The sequence below is a fragment of the Phyllobates terribilis genome, unplaced genomic scaffold (genome assembly GCF_046119375.1).
Source record: "Phyllobates terribilis strain yellow unplaced genomic scaffold, ASM4611937v1 Scaffold_1__5_contigs__length_1240528914, whole genome shotgun sequence".
Taxonomy (NCBI): domain Eukaryota; kingdom Metazoa; phylum Chordata; class Amphibia; order Anura; family Dendrobatidae; genus Phyllobates; species Phyllobates terribilis.
Window position 1 is genome coordinate 811,327,187 of NW_027362761.1, and position 14,095 is coordinate 811,341,281.

The window sequence follows — 14,095 nt, forward strand, 5'->3', positions numbered from 1 at the left end:
CAGAATAATGGGTTGTAGACATGGATCACTTATAATCATAACGATTTATTATGGTCTTCTAATGTGTCCGTAAAAGTTGGCTCTCCGTGATTTTTTGAGAAGATGTCCAGAAAAAAGAAAAAATAAAGTTGGCAACCCTGATATGTGGAAAAATGAACATTCCTTCCCAATAAGTAGCGAAGATGAAGAATTGTATTGTGAATAAACGCCCTGCAGACATGTGAGCGCAGCACTAGGTGGCAGCAGAGAGCCTCTGCCAGGCTCTGGAGGGGAGTGGAGAGGGATGAGTCAGGCAGGGTGAGCCTGGCAGTTTGATTGGCAGCTTGTGCGTCCCTGTTACAATGGTTACAAGATCCAGCCCCACACGGGAGCACACAGCAGAGAGGCAGCCTCACAACAAAGAGGGATCTACAGCTGGACATGGCAAACTCTGGGGACAAGCTGGACTAGAAGCCCCCAGACGCCCCTGACGGCTACTGTGTTCTCCTGTTTATCTGTGGAGAGCTGGAATTTGGCGATCTGTGCCCCTGGTATGTGGTCCTGTGCCTGGGCACAGTCTGACTCTCTGGAGGCCCCTGGCAGTGTGTGCACCAGGAGATGCATTGTGCTGCCGCCTTTCTGGAGGTTTTCTTCTCTTGCTCCTGACTCTAGAAAACTTCTGGAGAAAGTAATCTGACACCCGGGATCTGTACAAGAGGAGGGAGAAGGGGGAAAAGTTTGGAGACTGATGCCTATCCAGTAAAGAGCCCCCTCCAGAGGTAAGCCATGGCTGCAGACTGTCAGCTCACATGTGCTGTGTGATGGGAGACACTTGTTACTTGTTTCCTCTTCTTCCACCATTGTTGTGTTTATTATTGGTGTGTTATTATGAAAATACTGACATCCACACAGGAGGAGCATGGACTGAGCATTCTCCCTGTGGCACTGAAGGTGTTAAATCACTGGACACACACTTAACACCTTCAGTGCCACCCTGTGCAGGAGCTTACAGGCAGTGGTAATCTGGCCCAGCTCAACCTGGGAGGGGGTGGGCTGCTGCTGCTGCTGAGCCTCTTTGTGATGTTTGGGATCTTGCTGCAGACCTGGAGATCTGAAGAGTTTCTGTGTTGGAGAGGCCTAGTTTGGGGTTTGCTGGATTCCTTCACACCCCACCATCACTTCCCTAGAAGTTATGGTTTTGATGAGTGATGTGATTCTGTTTCACTATTGGGAATGAAATCTCTTGTTTTCCATGAGTGTCTCAGTTCATGATGAGGTTTCCTCCCCCCTGGACCAGGACACTTCATTAAAGCCATGTGAGAGCACAGCACAATGAGTTTCTATAGGACTGCGATTGGACCGCACCAGAAATGTATTCCTTAGTTACAAGTTGTGATTTTTTTTTTTATGTATTAACGTTTACAAAATGATATGTACTATTATGCTGCTAAGTATAATTTACTAAAAAAGAATAACAAAAATCTAAAAAGTTATTTACCTTCAATGCACTTTAATATATATTCAATATTTGTATCATTGGTGCAATCGTACAGGAGTTGAAGTCTTGGGCTATGTTCCCACGATGCGCTTTTGTTGCATTTTTGATGTTGCAGAACTTCTGCACCTATTATTTAAATGAGGTTGCTTGCATTTTTCTACTCGTTTTTGTCATTGTGTTGGTGCTGTGGTTTTTGTCTCTGGTACGTCGTTCTTTATATAAAGCTGCCTTGTTTTTGAAACTTTCTGGTATTTTGATATTTCACTGAACTATATTGACATACATAGGTGCGGATTACATGCGTTTTTGATGCGTTTACATCACGGAAATGCACTAAAAACACACGTGTGTTTTTACCTGCGGATTTTCCGCACCTAATGTAAGTCTATGGTGAAGATCTGCACAGAAAACTCAGCGTACCCGCAAGAGAAATTGGCATGCTGCGGATTTGGAAAACGCACCTCAGGCCAGTTTACGCAGCTTAATTAAGGAGCACAATGGGCATGAGGTTTCTAGAAATCCCATCTGCTTTGCTGGAGCTGTATAACGATGCACATTTGATGCAGGGAAAACATACAGCACCAAGAAATGCGATAAAAGCTCATCATGAGAACATAGCCTTAAGGGGGCTGCACATGAGACCAAGAGGTAAGGAGGCCCACTTCTACCTCCAAAGCAGCTACTGTCACACACATAAAGAGCCGCATTACGATGAGCTACTTGTCTGCAAAGGGCCCACATGCTGTTCTTCCCTTTGGACTGTGGCCGCCCCTGTGTCGTCCGCACTTGGGTATCATGTGGTAGTGGAAAGTTGGCTCAGCAGTTGTCATAGACCATTAACAATAGCTCCATGAAAGTGCAATTTCATGATTAAAGTGGTTTTCCAGAATGTTAAAAAAAAAGTTTTCTATCCGCATGGAGTGGCATAAAAAAAACAAAACCATCAACTCCAAGGCTTACTTTGTTTCAGCGATCATGTGCCGTTCATCTCTGTGACGACTGCAGCCAATTACTTTCTTCATCAGTGATGCCTGTCTGTATATGCCAATAGAAACTGATGCCAGGGCCGGCACATGATCACTGCAGCCAAGTAAACAGAAACCTGAGAGGGGCGATGGAAAGACGGGGACTGGGGGGGATTTAACTGTGCTTACACCATTTCCTGATGTTAGAAAACAAATGAAATCCTGGATGATGATACTTTGATAATGTGCATTACATGACTATTATCACAATGTACGTGAATTCTCTGTAGATCACTTGCGACTAAAAAATTTGGGATTTAAGATCCACAAATCGATGTTTGTAAATGCACTCGTTCATTGATAATAAAGCACTCCTCTATTATTATTATTATTATTATTATTTATTACTAGACTAGACTTCGATATCACGGAATCGCCATAGATGCAGTGTTGGAAGAGATTTGAGTGTACTGACTCCACCATGCTGAGCTTGTCTTGGTTTGGATGGAACTCATTACCCCCGTATTGCAATGAAATTGTGACATGAAACGTATGCTGCTCAGACCTATATCTGCAAGGACTAGAGTCTTATTAAGTTCACATGTCCAGTAATAATCTGTTAGAATGGATCTAGCAGCAATACATTGACAAAAAAGTTGTGCAGACACCACTCTTTTGTCCAGTTGAAAAAAACAGATTTTGACTGGATCCATTTTTTTTATATTAAAGGGGTATTCTCATTTCCAAGATCCTATCCCAATATGTAGTAGGTGTAGTAATAACAATATTAGCAAATATCTCCAATTAGAAATGTAGTATAGTTCTTCTGAGTCGCTATGCCGCTTACCTCATGTGCAGGCATCGCAGGACCTTAGGTATCCATGGTTATGATCACTAACAACTAACTGTCACTATATGAGTGGTCCTAATCATGGATACCCAAGCTACTGCAATGCCCTGCCCATGGAGTAAGTGACATAGTTAACCAGAAAGAGACCCATTAATTAGCAATCCGTTTTTCTCCCATTTGAAAAGGATCCATTTTTAGTTTACTGGATCAGTTTCAAATGGATGATTAGGATATGTTCTCATGTCCAGTAGTCATCCGTGACAACGGATCTAGCAGTAATTCGTTGGCAAAAAAGTTGTGCAGATTCAAGTTTTTTGTCCGTTTTTAATGATTTAAGCTGGGTCTTTTTTTAACATTAAAGTCTATTGACAACGGATCCATCAATTAGCCACCTGTTATCTTCCATTTGAAACTGATCAAGTAAGCAAAAAATGGATCCTTTTCAAATGGGAGAGGAACGAATGGCTATTTGACGGATCCGTTTTCCATAGACTTCAATTTTAAAAAAAAAACTGATCCAGTTGAAATTAGTTTTTTGAGGCCGAACAAAAAAAGTCATGTTTGCACAACTTTTTTTGTGAACGGATTGCTGCTGGATCTGTTTCAACAGATGATTACTGGACATGTGAACACAGCCTTACATCCATATACCATGACTTCCTGTAAATACAGATATTGTGTAAAAGATCAAGTACCTTAGATGGATCTGGACGACACTGGAAGATAAAATATCTCATGTTTTATAGATGACTTTCTTTCTTATCCAGTGTTTTTTTTCACCTTCCTTACATTGCACCAACACCTCAACAGTCCTGAGTAAGAAATGAGGGCACTGTAATGTCGGGTACCTATGGCATACATAATGGCGGTAGGTTCCTGGTCAAGGCAGGGCTCAAGAAATTGGTTAAAAACAACACAATAACGGGGGGGTGAGAGAAGTCACCAGTTTTGGTGTATTCCACATTTATGCCTAACTTTGCAACTTTTCTGTCCTTTTTGTTGGTTTTTAAATGTGGCCCTGGTTAACTGGGAGTCGATGAACACGCAAGTTTTGGAGATTATATATATATATATATATATATATATATATATATATATATAATTTATAATTATTTAAAGACAGAAAATCGCTCAAATTGTAGCGCAAATCTTATTTTAAGCCTGTGTCTTGAACAGTTCAAGATGCAACAATTTTTTTTTTAAGCGCATAGGTTTTGGTGACAAGCTGCAAGTCCAGTTTATTTATTTTATTTTACTTGCTTATATGGCGCCATTAAGTCCACAGTTCAACAGACTTCAGCATCGCTGCCTCATTGAGGCTCACAATCTAAATTTACATCTTTGGAGTGTGGGAAGAAACTGGAATATGTTGTTCTTGGTGAGATTTGAACCCAGGACAACAGTGCTAACCACTGAGCCACCGTGCTGCCTCTCAATAAAAGTCTTTTTTTTTTTTCAACTTTTCTCTTTTGCATGTTGGCAAACTCATTTTTACTTGGTTGCCTAGTAGGGGAACCCAGACTATTTCATTGTTTCTTAGTATAAGACCATAAAGCATATGGTACTCCAGAAAATTACCCCTTTGTTTAGGAATTGATGGGGATCTTGGAACTTGGGGACAGAGTGCCCCCATCACACCTTTTTGACTTTTTCTATGATGAATGAAAGATACACCACGATAAACAAATACAAATCATTTTTATTTCAAAACTTTTGTCTGTATCTAGACGAATAAATAAAGGTAGAATATTAAAAGTAGGTTGGAAAAAAAAAAAAAGTTTAGTGAGTTGTCCTAACCGTAGGTGCCTATGGCTGATAGCAGATGAACTTAACCTAGGTGAAGACTTAATATAGCTGCTTTCAGATGTTTCCTGGCTGGTGGTCATCACCATTCATATTGACATGTATGGTTGGCTTTTGTTAAAGAGGAGAGATGGCTGAATCGTGTCACTTCTTATCCTGGTTAGAAGGATCAGGTATAAAATTACACTGTGTACTCAGATAGAAATGTGTGTGTGTATATATATATATATATATATATATATATATATATATATATATATATATTGCAAATAATGAAAAAGGTTTGCAGTTATAATAGGGAAATCAGTTTCTTTGCTCTTGTATGTTGTTTCCTGGACCACGATCCATCAGATTTGGGTGCTGATTGTTCCATAGGAGACCAGCTGGGCGGTGACCATATATCTGCTAGCTCAGGTCAGAAGGTGAATGTGGATGGCATCATAGAGAGTGACCTGCTATAAGCGTGCTCCATATGTCACAGCTATTGCTATTAGTTATAGTGTGATGGAAGCTACCCAAGGAAATAGTCCTTTAGCAGCAGAGTATAAATGCTATGTTCGGGTGAAATAAGATTAGTGACATTCTTTAACCATCATGAACCTTGGTGAGAACCTTGTGTAAGGGCTTGTATAAAGCTGGCCATAGACTTGTGATTTCATTCTTCTGAAATGACAGAATTAGACCATCTGTTGCCATAGTCATCCCATTTACCCAGTGACACATAAGATCTTGTCAGATGTTTGTCAAAAACTTGACATGCTGCATATTTTCGGCCTTCTTGGGTGTAGTCACTGTCATATTTGAGAAATTTGTCATGATGAACAGTAATGCTATATTGTACATGTGCAGTGCCATAATGTGCCAAATTTTCTATATGATAAGCACTCTTATCATATAGAATATTTTAAAGGGGTATTCCCATCTCCAAGATCCTATCCCAATATGTAGTAGGTGTAACAATAATAATATTAGCAAATACCTCCAACTGAAGATGTAGCATAGTTCTTCTGGTCAACTATGTCACTTACCCCATGTGCAGGGCATTGCAGTAGCTTGGGTATACATAAATATGACCTTTCATATAGTGACAGTTGTTTGTGATTGTAACCATGGATACCTAAGCTACTGCGATGCCTGCACATGGGGTAAGCGACATAGTGAATCAGAAGAACTATACTAGATTTCCAATTGGAGGTGAAAGAATACCTGCACCACCTATAAAGCAGGAGGAACACGCGACCCATAATTTAGGCACAATTCTGCCAATATGATTGTGGCGGTGCAATGCTTTATAAATAGAGAAAATAGCATAACAATGTAGAAAAAGGAAAAGCTGCACTCACCGTACCATTAAAAAAAATAATCCTTTATTTCATGTCAATGTAAAAAATAGTGGGAAGCAGGGATTGCGGGGAGGAGCAGGACGGACGACAGCTGTTTCGCGCTGGATCAAGGACCTGTGGAAGCGCTTGATTCAGCGCAAAACAGCGGTCGTCCGTCTTTTTCTTTTAATGGTATGGTGAGTGCAGCTTTTCCTTTTTCTCTATTGTTATTCTAATTGGAGGTATTTGCTAATAGTATTATTACACCTACTACATATTGGGATAAGATCTTGGAGTGGGGAATACCCCTTTAATTTAGGATCTCCCCTTATGCTTAAATGTCCATGATGACTGTAGATACAATGCCATTAGATATTGGCACTGAAACAGCCCTGGCCTTTTTATTTCAATGCTAATTAGGTGTGAGCTGCCATGTTTCTGCTACTGACAAAGGAAGCAGATCTTGGAAATGGAATGATGTGTCTAGTCTTTGCTCTGTATAGAGAACCTGGATAATGGGTGTATTAAGGAAATAACAGTTTATTATAGCACTTGTTCCATTGTTTGCTTATAGGCCAAATGACACCTAAATATGGGGCTTTGTGAGCTGTTATATCCCTTTTGGGTAACAATGACACATTATTTTCTCCTAGGGTTAGCAGTGACATCACATAACCTCTCGTAGTCACTTTCTCTCTGATGGTATGAGAGGTGTTTTGTGTACAATGTTTCTGTTCATTGTGAATCCCCAGAGAATGACAATTGCCATGTCCTTAGCAGTTCTCTTTTTATTGCCTTGTATACCACTAGAGAAGCCCCTTTCTGTACACATTTATTTGGTTTCTAGGCGTAACCTGTCTGACAAGTACGGTTTAATGTGCAGTTTATACTGTGTACTTTAAGTCCTCATTCAGATGTCCGAAAATCACATATGTTTTCTATCCATCTTTTTCACTGATAACACATGTTCCCATTATAGTCTATGGAGTTTTTCACATGTACATGTTTTTTTGCTAGCGGGATGGTCCGCAAAAACAAAACAGTGCAATGTGTCTGTTTTTGATTAGTCATGGTTCAAAATTACCTATACAAGACTATGGCTTCCATGTGTTGTCCGTGATTAAAATGTAATGAAGACCTTTGTCGTGCTGCACCACTTCTCTAAAATGCCCTTTTCCAGAAAATCAGGTTGGTTTGTCCCTAAAAATACATTTCTTTAGACAGACCTATTACATAAACGTACTAATCTGACTGTTCTCACTTCTCCCTTTCTGTATTTTTGCTCAGAACCTGGTTCCTTGTTTCATAATTTTCTCCCACACTCAATGCAAGTTTGGGGTTGCATTTCTGCAATTGGAGTTGGAGATTTGGTCTTGATTTATGGTGTTGTCAATACTGAAAAATACAGGCAGATGCTTGTCCATCATGTAATACCATCACAAAGGAGTCTGATTCACTCCAAATTTATTCTGCAGCAGGACAACAACCCTAATGTCAAAAGTCAATATCATTAGGAACTATCTTCAACGTCAAGAAGAATAAGGAGTCTTGGAAGTGATGATATGGCCCCACAGAGCCCTGATCTCAACATCGAGCCTGTCTGGGATTACATGAGGAGACAGAGGGATTTCACAAGCCTACATCCACAGAAGATCTGTGGTTGGTTCTCCAAGATGTTTGGAATAATTTCATTGCCAAGTTGCTTTAAAAACCTTGAGCAAGTGTACTGAGAAGTATTGATACTGTTTTGAAGAAACTACGTGGTTTAGATTTATGTTTTGTTCATTCCCTTTGTATTTTGTTAATTCCTAGAAGTTTTTGATGCATTCCTTCCACTTTTGACTAAATCTTTTGCACAGTATCGTATATATGTGATATATTTTTGTTCGCATAATTTGCTACTACAATAACTGTCTTAGAATTCTAATACATTCTGTCCCAGGCAGTGCACAGTAATTGTAGGACACACTTGTTAATATATTAACTTTTTGCTTCATAGTTTGCTACTGGTTAACCTCTGGTCTACGTTCTTTTGTACAGTGGCACAGCTTAATCGGATTAACATTTTACCAATAGACTGGAATGCAATGCCTTTGTGCTACGGAATGTGGACTGTGGCTGCAGTTTGCTTCCTAAATGAATGAAAATTGAGTGTTATTTATAATTAAAAAAAGAAAAAAGAAACACTTTTTTTTACTCTGACCTATCAAGGAGCAAAGTTTATCAAATGACCCTAGCTTCTAAATTTACCTATTGTTCATATATTGTTTTTTTAGCCTTGTAATGAAGCCACTTGAGCTTCCCATCATCCAATTGTGATAACAGTTTTTGTCATCTTACAAGTAAAGGCCCCGTCACACTTAGCGACGCTACAGCGATCCCGACAACGATACGACCTGTCAGGGATCGTTGCTGCGTCGCTATGTGGTCGCTGGTGAGCTGTCAAACAGGCAGGCTCACCAACGATCAGGGGAGCAGCAACATCGTGGTAAGAATCTTTCCACGATGTCCTGCTCCTGGTTACCAGCCTGCTGCTGAAGCAGGAGCAGGCTGGTAACCATGGTAAACAATGGGTTACTAGGGGCACACGCGCACCTAGTAACCCGCTGTTTATCATGGTTACCACTCTGCTACGGTGAGCGGGAGGTTACCACTCACCGTAGTAGAGTGGTAACCATGATAAACAGCGGGTTACTAAGTGCGCGTGTGCCCCTAGTAACCCGATGTTTACCATAGTTACCAGCCTGATCGCTGCTCCCGCTGGTCACACACAGCGATGTGTGCTGACCAGCGGGAGGGCAAAGACTAAAAAATGGTCCAGGACATTTTGCAGCGATCAGCGACCTCACAGCAGGGGCCTGATCGCTGCAAAGTGTCACACATAGCGACATCGCTGGTGAGGTCGCTGTTGCGTCACCAAAACCGTGACTCAGCAGGGATCTCGCTAGCGATCTCGCTATGTGAGAAAGGGGGCTTTAGGCTGGCTATACACATGAGATGGCAGTCGACTGAACGATGATTCCGCCAATTGTTTGATGGGCGGCCATCTCAGCCGACACGTCCATACACATCACTTTTTTTTGTTTTCTTTATGAGGACTTTGGGCCGGACACTAATCTGCATCCAGGGCTCATTATAAATGAAAAGGGGCATTACCAGTGAAAGACATTTAACTAATGCAGAACAGGAGAACTGAACTTTGTCTCATAACAAACAGGTTAGCAGCTGCAGCTCTCACAGCTCTGCTGTATTGTAATAATATTGTAATCCTGTCTGCCTGTGAGCTGGAGGCTGAAGCTGAGAGGAACCTTAGATGTGTCTGGTATAATCACACACAGCTCTGCAGAGAGCGACCATTAGATATCACAGCAGTCTAATGCTATCATCAGAAAACAACCTATTGTTTGTTTTATTTTTTTGTCTTAAATTTTAGCAATGTTATTTTTTTTCATATCACAGTCTGTGTTTAAAAATAAAAATAGAAATCTTGAAATTTTCACTCTGTTCACTGGGGCTTCTAAAACTAACTTCCTGTTATTTCAGGAAGTTCACATGTACATTAGCCACAATGGTCAGATTATAACCCTATCTTTTTATTGAAGCATCTAATGGGCATGTGTAAAGATCACTGTGAAGAGACAGGGAGCAGAGTCAGCTTTGAAATCGCTTATTGTGATTGGTGGATCCTGTGTTATCAGCTGTCTAAAGAGGTGTTTCCTATCCTTGTAACCCAGTCTCTGATAATAAGGAGCCTTGGTTAAAGGGGTTGTCCGGTCAAAACCGATATGTTTGTAGTCACTCTGTGTGTTATGTATCCCCTCAGCAAACGCACTGTGCGCTGCAGGGATTTGCCGATTTCAGACCTGTTACTGGAGGGTATGTACGAGTTATAAATACCCCCAGCCAGTGGGCATGACCTCGCTCTCCATACACTTGTATTGAGCCGAGGGCCCACCCCATCTAGTGACTTGCGTGTGGCCCACTAGAGGCCGCAGCCTCACTCCTTACAAGTGTATGGAGCGAGGCCACGCTCACCGGGGGGGGGGTTTGTGTAACACATACATACCCTCCGGTCCCGGGTCGGAAACCGGTGAATCCTCGCAGCGCACAGTGCGTGCACCGGGGGGATTCATAAGTCTGCAGTCACACAGAGTGCAGACTTATTGGTTTTGACCAGACAACCCCTTTAAAACTCCTCCTAAAAGGACAGATAGTATGAGTCTAAAATAGTCCCAGCATCTAGTGTGGATACTTCAAGATAAATAATTTCATTTTTTTTATATATGTATATTTCTTTTTATAAAGTTCGTGATATGAAAAAAAAAACCATTGACAAAAATGTTTGCATATTCAAGTTTTCAGGAGAGTATTGCATAGCCTATAAGTCTGCCATGCAGACTTTGTAATCTCCACAAAGAGAAACTTTACTCCTGAGTGCTCGCTCCCACTTGCGACTAAATCGGACGAATGCAATCTGATTAAAAATCGGATTACATTCGTACCAATTTAATACTATGCTTGTGTTCTCAATGGCGTTTTTTTCCCCTGCTCCTATCGGATAGAAAAAAAACCCCGCAGCATGCTGCCATTGCATGCAAAATTCGGCGATAGTTTACCCATATAAGTCTATGGGTGCGTGTGAAACATCGCACTGCACTCTCATATCACCCGCGTGCAGTGTGATTCCTGCCAACGTCTACAGTAGAGGAGATGGAGAAATTAAGAGCATGCGAGAGGATCGGAGCAGGGAGCACTGACACTCGGCTCACACTCGCAGCAGAGCAGGAGCCGAGTGTCATTAGCTTATCACATCGGATATGATCTCACATCGGATATGATTCGCTAGTGTGAATACGTCCTCATTAACCCTTTCAGAGGCCTGTCATGTAGCCAAACCAGATCTCCTTCTTTTCTCTGATAATGGGCAAACACTCTGAAACTTGTGTGCAAATTGAGTTTCAGATTTGGCTTCTTATCCGCACCGTTCCAGAGCGGATGTGCGTCGCAGTACCCAGCGCTAGAACAGCAGATCTTCTTCCCATACATCTATTGGAAATCAGTTCTGATGAAGGTCTAAATGTAAGACCGAAACGTTAATTTTGATACAGATTGCCTATTAAACCAATTACTTTCATTGCAACATCCTGAGTGCCAAGTTTTGTCTACTATAGGCTTTTTTACATGTCTTCTTTAGTAAATAAAATGAGACATTTTTTTAGAAGTCAGTATTATACCCTCTGTTCTTCTTCTTGGAAATGTATGAATACATTGAATATTGGGTGATACCATTCCCCTCGTTAGTAGGGTACATCTTTCTAAGGTTAGTACTAATATAAACCTTGTCGGACTCCTTAATGACAAATGGGATGGAAATGCTCTAAGACATTTCATGCCAGGGAGTATAACAGAGGTACGGGACTTTTCAGATTTTAACCAAAAAGTGCTCCAGAACTTTTGCTATAATTACAAAAGACATGGAAAACAAATGCTACAAACATTGCTTGTGTTATCGTAAGTTTTTACACACCTTCAGGTCTCTTCAACACTCTTGATACATATTGTCTGTGTAATTTTATTTTATATCTGGATGTAAAATCTTGGTTGTCAACTTCTATTGTTTTAGGGCAAATTGTTATTTACTACATGACCATAGTCATTCAATATCTGGAAGAAAAAAGACACCATGCCATCATATTCTGATGTACATGGACACTGAATTTTTATGCATTGTGCAATGGCAGCTTCCATGATTGTTTTAACCATTTTCCACATAGTCTTAGAACTAAGGAAGTTTGTGGCCGTGCTTTATAGAAGAAGCAATTTTGAACAGCTCCTTCCTGCCTAAAAGGGTATTTCCCATCAGAGACTTTTATAAAATATCAACTGGATATAAAAGTTTAGAATTCCCTTGCATTATGTTATTGCATCGGGGTATTTAAATGCACTAATCAAGAATGGTATGGGGTATTGTGTGAATGGAGCTGTGTTGCAGTTTCCTGCATGGCCAGTGGGCGGGGTGCACTGCTATGCAGAAGAAATAATGTTGGTGGCTTTAATTCCTTAATTCTCCAGATTGTCTGAGCCTGAGGTCTAAGAAATCAAACCCCTAACACTCAGAATGTTATGGCATGACTTAAAAATATGTCATGACATTGTAAAATAGGGACAGTCCTTTAACGTTAAAGAGGTTGTCCACTACTTTAACTCACTTACTGGTTTTGCCATAAATGCACAAGGATAATGCCCCCTAAACCTTCCCTTATACCTTTTTTGACAAGTTTTATGCCTTTCTTCACTTCCTGTCTCCTGTCACAGCCTCTTCAGATTTCCCTGCTCCCTTCTGACTACATTTCTGATCATTCCTTGTGCTGGGCTTACTGCCAGCTGTGAACACCTCCCCCCTTTAACTCCACCTACATCCCTCCTACTCCTCCCCGAGTGTCACACACAGCCTCAGCACAAGTTTGTGTACATGACACTCAAACCCCCCAACAGACTTATCCATCAAAGTTCATGGCTGCTCACTCTCCCCAGTCCACAAGCTTGCTGCCTCGGGGTAACCCTGGACTCTGATCTCTCCTTCAAACCACATATCCAAGCCCTTTCAACTTCCTGCCGACTCCAACTCAAAAATATCTCCCAGATCCGCACATTCCTTAAAAACTCTAGTGCACACCCTCATCATCTCCTGCCTCGGCTACTGCAACCTCCTGCTCTGTTGCCTCCCTTCTAACACTCTCGCACCCCTCCAATCTATCCTAAACTCTGCTGCTCGACTAATCCACCTGTCCCCCCGCTATTCCCCAGCTTCTCCCCTCTGTCAATCCCTTCACTGGCTCCCCATTGCCCAGAGACTCCAGTTCAAAACCCTAACCATAGCATACAAACCCATCCACAACAGGTCTCCTCCATATATCTGACTTAGTCTCCTGGTACTTACCTGCACGCAACCTCCGATCCTCACAAGATCTTCTCTATTCCCCACTTATCTCCTCTTCCCACAATCGCATACAACATTTCTCCCATGCATCCCCCGTAGTCTGGAACTCTCTACCCCAACATATCAAACTCTTGCCTACTGTGGAAACCTTTTAAAAGGAACCTGAAGACCCACCTCTTCTGACAAACCTACAACCTGCAGTAACCAATCTCCACCATACCGCTGCACAGCCAGCTCTACCCTCACCTACTGTATCCTCACCCATCCCTCTGATGGATGGATGGAAAGAATAGTTGGATGCAAGGGAAAAATAGATAGATTAGATTATATTGATGGATGGATCAATTGGATGGGAAGAGTGATATGAATATTCATATAATAGAGGGAATATAGCAGGGTGTATATACATTACACAGGTTATACAGCAGTACATGTGTATATACACCTACTGCATAGATACAGGTACAATAGGGGGCTAGGTCTGCAGGGAGAGATTGGCAGCAGTATGCACAGAAACTGCTTGAGTTCTGCTTAATGGAGCCCCACCCACCACATGGCAAACTCCGACCACCCACCAGTTTCCAGATCACAGAACTAAGTGAGATTGCAGGAAGCCGGAGAGTCTCAGCGAGAAATCATGTGACCAGAGGAATAGCTCAGGAACAGCAGAATTTGCAAATGCAAAGTATTTAGTAAAGTGCTTCTGTATGGCAGTTAAGGCCCCGTCACACTTAGCAA

General features: G+C 41.5%; 1 protein-coding gene across 5 annotated transcripts in view; it reads left to right on the forward strand.

Moving 5' to 3' along the window:
- Positions 1-290: 290 nt before the first annotated feature.
- Positions 291-14,095, forward strand: part of PTPN13 (protein tyrosine phosphatase non-receptor type 13) — a 388,996-nt gene continuing 375,191 nt past the window's right edge. For 3 of the 5 annotated variants that reach the window (XM_073637137.1, XM_073637140.1, XM_073637138.1), the window contains exon 1: positions 291-758. The gene's annotated coding sequence lies outside the window, so the exon portion shown is untranslated. The remainder of the gene's footprint in view (positions 759-14,095) is intronic. The other 2 variants (XM_073637139.1, XM_073637141.1) reach the window with 1 other exon arrangement.